This window comes from Perognathus longimembris, chromosome 9 (assembly GCF_023159225.1).
Source record: "Perognathus longimembris pacificus isolate PPM17 chromosome 9, ASM2315922v1, whole genome shotgun sequence".
Lineage (NCBI taxonomy): Eukaryota > Metazoa > Chordata > Mammalia > Rodentia > Heteromyidae > Perognathus > Perognathus longimembris.
In genome coordinates, this window is record NC_063169.1 from 47,292,055 (window position 1) to 47,300,816 (window position 8,762).

Sequence of the window (8,762 nt, forward strand, 5' to 3'; positions counted from 1 at the left end):
ATTATCCACATCATACATCCACCCCTATTTTATCCTTTGAATTATTGTGATTTATTTATCACAGTTTTGAGGCCAACAATGTGATGTTGTTACAGAATTACTGGAATGTTTTTGATGTTTTGCCAACATCATTTTTCCTTTTTTATAGACCCCAGTTAGGGATGACATTCAGTTGCCATGTCTCCCTAGGATCCTCTAGGCTATAACATTTTCTGACATCCCTTTTTTAATGACTTTGGAAATATGATAAAGTATTGTTTTGAAGTTATGTCACTATATTACATCATATTTTGAAAGTTTTTATTTTCACCTCAACCAATAAAAGCTGGGCATGGTAGATCACACCTAACATATCTATACAGGAAGCCTAAATAGAAGAGTTGCAGTCTAAGCAGTACTAGGGATGAATGTAAAAACTTTAATAAGGAAGGATGGAAAAGGGAGACTGGGGAGAGTGAGGGGTTGGAAGACACTGTATGAAGGTAAATGTACTCCTCACCTGACTCATGTAACTGTAGTCCCTCTGTACATCACTTCTATAATAAAAATGAAGAATATTTAAGAAAAATTAGGAAAGCATAAAGGTATGGAAGTGTGATTCATGATAAAGTTCATGCCTAGCAAGGCCCTGAATTCCAACCCCAGTACTACATCCAAAATAAAATGAATCTGAAGAGCTGCTAATTATTGATATTGAGCCATATTTGGAATGAAGTCCATAAAATTTTATCCCTACATGTATTAAAGTCCCATTTTAGCATTTTACTATAGGAGTGTTCATCTTATTCCTACTTGGAGTACATTTATCTTTACAAAAGCCACAGAAAAGCCTTATTGTATTATGGAGGTCAGATCTGGCCAGTACCATCATTGGCCAATGGCAAGTTGTACTATCTGGCATCTTGTCTTGATGGGTGTGCCTGAATTCCTAGAGGAAGTGAAGTCCCATCACCCAGGTGATGGATGGTCTCGAATCCCTGGAGACAGGGATGGGTACATGGCCTATAGGTTAATGAAATTGTCAGTTCAGTACCTGGGACTGGCAGCTTCCTGTGACCCAGACCCCTAACCTGACCCTGTTTAGGGTCAGGCCTGTTCAGTTGCCATTACGCCATGCCACATGTCTCTGTGTTCATGTCCTGTGTCGTTGTCCTGGCTCCTCTCTGGTTACCATGGCGCCCCAAGTCACCTCTCCATTGGAGTTGGATTGGTTTGTTGGCATGGTTTTTGTTTTTTCTTTCCTCTCTGGCCGGTTTCCTGATAGTGTTAAGTGTATGTATGGGCTGCAGGCCTTTGTAACAACTGAATACCTGCAGACTGATAATGCTCTAATAGAAACTCCAAGATTCGATCCTTCAATATGTGGCCTCTCAGGTAATGTACACATATATAACATTATAAAGCGTTTGTCTTGTGTTAAGTGTAATGTATATAGATCCCTTTTGGGAAGAAAGTTGAAAATAAGCATAAAAAGTAAAATGATGATAACTGTCTATATCATTATCATTTGATACTGATAACTTTCTATACAGTATCAGTTGCTCTTCTGTGTTGATAGAGCTGGGTAGAGAATATACATATGTTTGTGACTATTATGATCAGAAAACTAGAGCCTCAACCAGCTTCCCCAAATTCGAAATTCTGCTCTTCTCTATCCCTAAAACAAATTTTGTTTATGCTTATGCCTGAGTCTGTTGCTTGCAATAGCTTCCAATGATGTATTACCAGACAACTGTTTTAGATATCTCTGAGTCACAGTACAAGTGCAGTAGAAGGGCATTAAGCAGAAGGCATTAAGGCAGGTCACATTCTAACCTCCAATCTCCTGATAAGAAACGGAAACACCAGGTTCAGGACTAGAATTAATAATCTGATTCTGTAAGAGTATTGATTCTGAAATTTAGCGCAAATGTAGACCATTGTTTCTGAAATGTCCTAGATTTTAAAATCTAGTGTATTTCTATAACCAAAATAGATAAAACCAAACAAAAATATTAGGAGTGGTCTTCCATGGAAACCAAACCCTGCAAAAGATAAAATTCTGTATTATTCAACCTCTAAAATAATCCCAAATCTTACACATTATACCACCAGGCTCACAAAAGTTGAATGCCCTTGAAAGCTACATCATAGATGATGTGCAAATCTAAATAAAGAAAAGTAGAGTTGGTCCTACAGTTATATTCTGGGTTTGTAGCACACAGTAGATGTTTCTGGCACCAACCTTGGTATTAATTAACAATACTTTGAGCCAGGAGCAATATGAGGCTCGCAGTTCAAAGCCAGCCCAGGCAAGAAAGTCCATGAGACTGTTATCTGCAATAAACTACTCAGAAAGAGCTGGAATTGACATAGTGGCTCAAGTGGTAGAGCACTAGCCTTGAGCACAGAGAAGCTCATGGACAGAGCCTAGGCCCTGAGTTCAAACCCTGGCAGAAAAGAAAAAGAAAAAAATCTTTTGGTTACAATCCGCATGATCCAACACCTAGGATGTGGTATCCATATTGATAGCATACTCAAAACAAGACAGGAACTGGGCAATAAAACCTGGAACATATGGGGACCACACTGAGTCTTTTACTTCAAATCAGCAGGTTTAGGAAGAATTACTAGGTCAGGGTTCCTCATGATGACTCTGATTGTCTGTGTCCCTCGTATTCAAAATAATTCCCTTTTCTTGCAATAATTGGCAGGGTGACCCTTTGGAACACATTTATGTGTCTTGATCACTTCCAAGACCACATTTGATATAAAAGAGATACACACCTGAGATAAATGGGGTCAGGCATACTCTCTTCACAAAAAAATCAGAATTAAACTAAAATCATGGAGCTGGATACAGTAGTGCCCATCTATACTCCTTGCACTCAGGAGGTGGAGGCAAGAAAATTGCAAGTATAAGACCAGCCTGGTTACATGAGACACCATCACATAATAAGCAATATCAACAATTCCCCCAAAGCAACAGTTAAGAGACTGAATGTTCCATAAAGATTGTGACTGCTTAGACTATACAGCAGGTTAGAGGCAACCTGAGACTCACAGTGAGATCCTATGTCAAAAGTAAACAACAAAACCAGCCAAAATATACACTGGAAATTGAGAGATAAGTATCATTAATGAAGAATGAACTACACACTCCTGCTTCTGCAATCTTTGTAATCTACTGTCAGTCCCAAAGTCTGATTGATATTTAAACAACATTTTCTCAGATCCTATAAGATATCATATTAGATGACTAATAAAGTATGGGTCAGCTCATGTCATTGTTATCAGAGAGAATCCTTATCAATACACTGTCTAGTTAAATCTTTATTATAATGTCTAGTGTCAGTTTTTAAGAACCGTGTGTGGTTAGATTAACTTTGGAAGGAAGCTGTGTGTTATTGCTATATAAAGTACCCAGTATAATTAAGTTATAAGAAGTAAGCTTTACATAGTTCATGGTTCAAACGATTCCAGTACAAAATTGAGTAGCCTGCTTGATTTGGTACCTTGGTAAATCTATCGTGCTTAGCTAAAAATTCATGTACATCTTTCTGTCACATAATGATTAGCATTTTAGTCATGTTTTCCTCTTCTTCTCCCTCCCCCTCCTCTTATTCTTAGTGCTGCTGAAGCTGTTACTGTAAATAACCATGGCCTGTGAAGTTCATGTGAAGAAGCATCCCACAATGCTACACTGAGCTGTGCTTTGATCAGAGAGGGTGATGTTAAGGATCATTACATGAGAATCTTGGATCTTCTTCTGTAGAGAAGGGTTCTGTGAAGGGATTCTTACTCCACTTTCTAGCCAAAGGCTGATATAAGTTTAAACCTTTGCTTCTGCAGAGATGCCTAATCATGATCTGGTTTGTCTAAGGAAAGAATAAATTCTTAAATGTTGATATTGCTAAACCTAGCTACACCAGTCACAGATTTCTTGGTATGTTGGCTGGAAATAAGAGTCCCTGCTTCCAGTTAGGTTAACTGTAATATTAAAATCATTGTAAGGTTTCAGAACTGTTTAACAAAGCAAACATGCATTTAGGGATCAGTAAATATTAGAACCAGAAGTGAACAGCCTCTGAATCTTTGTTTTCTCTATTTGTCATAAAAAGGAGTCTATGCACCTTTCCATATTTAGTGAGCTTGTTTGCAATAAGTGTACAATAAAATCTAAATCTTTTGACTCTGGATTTAAGTAATTTCTATTTCATTTAATGCTTTGAAAGCAACTAAAATGAGCTATGCAAATCTAAGCCCTTCCATGTTCTGCTAAATAGTAAATTGCACTAAATGAATAGGTATTAAATGATGCTGATAAATAGCTTCAAGAATGCCTGCTTTTATTCCATCTTCCCTCCCATCTGCTTCTTTTCCAACATGGCAGAGTAGTAGCTTCATAGACCTTGAATTCATATAGTCCTAGACATCCCCTAAGCAAGTCATTGATACTCTCCAAGTCATTTTATTTTAAAGGTAGACTGCAGGGGATGTATCTCTCATTAAGTATTTCTGGAAGAACCCACTGAGATAATGTAATGCTTCAGTGTCCAATGCATGGGAAATATTTGGATGGAAGTGGCTTGGTAGATAGCTATTCCATGCCAGTTATTCAAACACTTCTACCACCTCATCTCCCATTCTGTTCATGTTTATACAAAACTAAAACTATCTTTTAGGATTTCTTTTCTTTTTGAGGAGAAGGAGGAGGTGAGGTGAACAGATGAATTGACATCCATTTGTGTCCTAATCCAAGTGTCAAAGTCTGGCTTCCCAAAGAGAAAGGCCAGTATTTCTAGACAACCATCAGGCCTCTCCGATTGACACAGATGCCACAACACCTGCCAAATTAACCTGTGGTATTTACCAAAGCCAATCCCTGCTGAAAACAAAGCTCTCTTTTCTTGGCATTATGAGTAAGCGATAGGGATGGATTAAACATTTACTGAGGCACTTCCAGACAGTCTTAAGTAACAGGAAGTATTCTGGGATTTCTTTGGCATACTTTAAGTGCACATAAGACAAAAGGAAACACATGGAAAATGTTCCTGGGATTCTTTTTTTTCCTTTTCAATCAGTTTCCTCTGTGACTTTTATGACTAAAATATATTTTTAAGAGGTATCACAGTTTTCTGAGTACCATAAGAAAAACTAAAATAATGTTTTTACCCAGATAATCATTATTAAAAGGAAAGGATAGTGAATTCATTTAAATACATTTGCAAGAGAGTGATTTTTCCCAGGAGAGCGTACCTATCTTATTTCTGTAATTATTCTTGAGGTTTTGCCTATCAACTGACAATTTCTTATAGAATAAAAGCCAAACACCCTGGCTCTCCTGACAGTTAAGAGTTATAATAGTACTAGAGTAAAAATGGGTTTGTCACATCCCTTATCTATTTGAATGTCTGAGTTTCCAGAAGTCAGAAATGTAATAACCCCACACTAGTGAACACTGTTGCTGAGAATATATTAAATGGAAAGACAATCCAAAGTCGACTTTCTTTAGTTTTTAAAGCTCAGTATACATATTACTAAGTAATGAGCATGATGAGTTATACAAAATTATACTAAAATATTTGTTTTATTCTTTCCAGCTGATCACTTTATTAACTAGATCTTTTCATAGAGATAATTCTTCTTCTACACTATGTTCTATTCAGCAATAAAACTGTTTAGTTGGTATTAAGAAACCTGCTATTTTTATTAAGAGAGAAACTGAGACGTTTCATCTATCTGCCCTCTCCTCTGCTTTGGCCACTACTTAACAGTGTTACTGTCATAAATTGGTCCTGACCAATCATATCAAGGTTTTATACTCTAAACAGGTGTTTTTGCCTCACTGTTCCATGAAAGCCTGCTGACAATGATATTTCTCAGCAGCATGTAAACCCAGGACTCAGCCCCACCTCTAGCACTGTAATAATAGTAATATTTCGACATTTATGTTTTATGCTACTAATATGTAAATGGTAAAAATGCTAAATTTTGTGTTAGATATCCTTTACCAAAGATAGTGATTTCTAAGTTGTATTTCATCACAATTCAGTGATGGTCTCTCCACAGTCTTACCTTGTTTCTTTGCTTGTTGTGTTTTTTTTTTCCTATCAAAGAATCTTCTCATCTTCTGTTTTTACATGTCCAACAGAAGACATCCAGTGCTGTTACAAATAGGCAGGACCATTTGTTTTCTTATACACTTCCCTCTCCTCAAAAAGTGAAATGAAATTCCCCTTATCTTGAATCTCAGTAGTAACATAATGCCTCATATGTGATGGGGCTTGACTAATGGAACTTACTTACATGTTCATGCACAGTGGCAGAGACCAATGAGAGATCCACTCTTTAGTGCAGTCCATCACTGGTCAAACATGATCTGGCCTAGGAAATGGTGAATAAACAATAAAGGCTCTTTCCTTGTGGGACTTCATCAGATTCCCTCCATAAGATCCCTCCTTAGAGTCTGTATTCATGCTTTCAATCAAGCTTGCTGCTTTATAACACCTCTGCTTCTTGATTCTCTACCTGGTGAAGGAATAGACTCATATTCTTAGATAACATTAAAAAAGCAAAGTATACTGTTATCTCAGGCCTCACAGAAAATATATCTAATGAACATGAGATCTACCAATTTCTGGGCATATTGTTGACAGTATTCACTTGGCTACTTCTAGCTGCCTAAAACAAAATGAGAGGGGAAAAAAACCCTCAAATTATTCAAGTTTTAAATGGAATTTAAAGAATTCATACAGAAATGAGAAAATAGTCCTTACAGCTAAAGAAGTTCCCAAAATAAGAAAGCATCTCAGATTAAAGATCAAATATAAAATGTGACCAAAAGATTGCCTGGAATAGCTTCACCGTGCCTTTCAGACAGACAGGAAGGTCATCAAGACATGCCTCACAGCCCTTTTCACTTCAATAAAATAGCCCTTAGAACCTTAAGGACATTGTCACTAAGAATCCTGGCAGGTAGAGCTAAAGTAGAAAATGATGTATCTTGAAGAGATCTGTGTGCATGCCTTTGGTCAAAAATTAATGCACAGAAAGGGTACATTTTTTTCCCAAGCATTCTACCAAAAATACATTCAAAATTGAAATAGGCCTGTGGATTCTTGAACTTCTAGAGACAGAAGTCAGGAAGAAGAAATCAATCAACTGCAACCACTGAAGACTTATTGGAACAAAAACAAAAGATGGTTCCAAAGGTGTAGCAACAAGAGCTGCAGTATAGAGAACATTGAAGAGCTCACCTAACTCCATTTTGGAATTGCTCCAGAGCAGAACATTTTGGGCCTCCTGGTTGTCCCTTTCCTAACTAGTATCATCTATTGCACCACTGAACATTTGAAGTATGTGGGGAGATAAAAGGCCTCCTTACTTGCTTTTTGAGGAGGAAGAAGTGTGTTTTACTGTGTGTGTGTGTGTGTGTGTGTGTGTGTGTGTGTGTACAGAGATATATGTTCATCCCCTATACTATCTTTATAATTTCTTTTATAAATCTAAGATTATTATAAAATAACCTATTAAAGAAAAGGAATTATTGAAGGAAATGGGATCGCAACAGAGTTGCTATGCCAATTCTGGGTTCTCTTTCACCAGACATTGTGGTTCACCATGCAAATCTCAATGTGGTTAAATTACTCTCAAAATAGTTTCCAAATTCTTCCTGTTAGAACATGACAAAGATAAATGAATACTTGGTTTGTCAGAGGTTTTAGAGAAGAAAGGCAAAACCGGAACAAAGAAGAAGGGTAGAAAGGAGAAAATTCTTTCACAAATAATGTCATTATATTATATGCCCAGATTCTAACATAATTTGAACAACAGCTACATTTTAAAACAACTGAAAGAATTTTATTCACCTTCCAACAATAAGCCATTAATAGTTATGTGGATTATGTTATGGGAAAAATACACATAACATGGACACTCAAATAGAGACACTCAAATAGAGAGTGTCTCAAATAGAGACACTCAAAGGCAAAGAGTAAAGAATGGAGGAGATAAAGAGAAAGAACAAAACAAGTAGTACAACTAAGTGAGAGAAAATATTTAAGATTTGGCATGACAGGAAATTAATTACAGATAAAAGTTCATATCATCATAATCAAGAATATCTGGTTTTACTTTTCATCTTCACAGATTTATTTTTGCTTTGCCAGGTTGCCATTTTCACTCTATGTAGAGCAAAGCAGTGATAAATCCAGCTAGTCCTTGCTTGTCACTGAGATTTTGTTTATCTATGAACAAGAATCACCTAGGTCTATGGTGATCATTTCCCGAGACTCCTCAGAATGTGTCTGAGTTGTTAATTATTTGAATAGTTAATCTAAGGTCAAAGATGTCACAATTACATCATTGATTAAATAGACAAGGTTAGAAAGCAGGATCTTTGTATTTGGAAAATAAAACCAGAAAAGCAGAATTACAATGGATTCAGAAAGAAAAAGGCAGAGTATGACAATCAAGCAAAACCTGAGATAACACCTGTAGTGAGGGTATGGTGAAGCAAATGAAGACTGGAGAATTCTCCAAACCACTGCTATCAGTTTGCTTCCAGCTATAGTTCACTTTCTAGAAGCTCCAGGTCATCTGTATAGCATTTGCACAGGTTCTAAGTGGACAAGATTAGGAAGGACAATTGTGGATCTGAATTTTTTATACACTAGGAATGGAAGGATTTTAGCAAAAAAAAATTTGCATTTTACTTCTCTGTGAGAAATCCCCATGTCTCATTTTATAAATTAAAAACTTGGCATGATATATTTAATTGT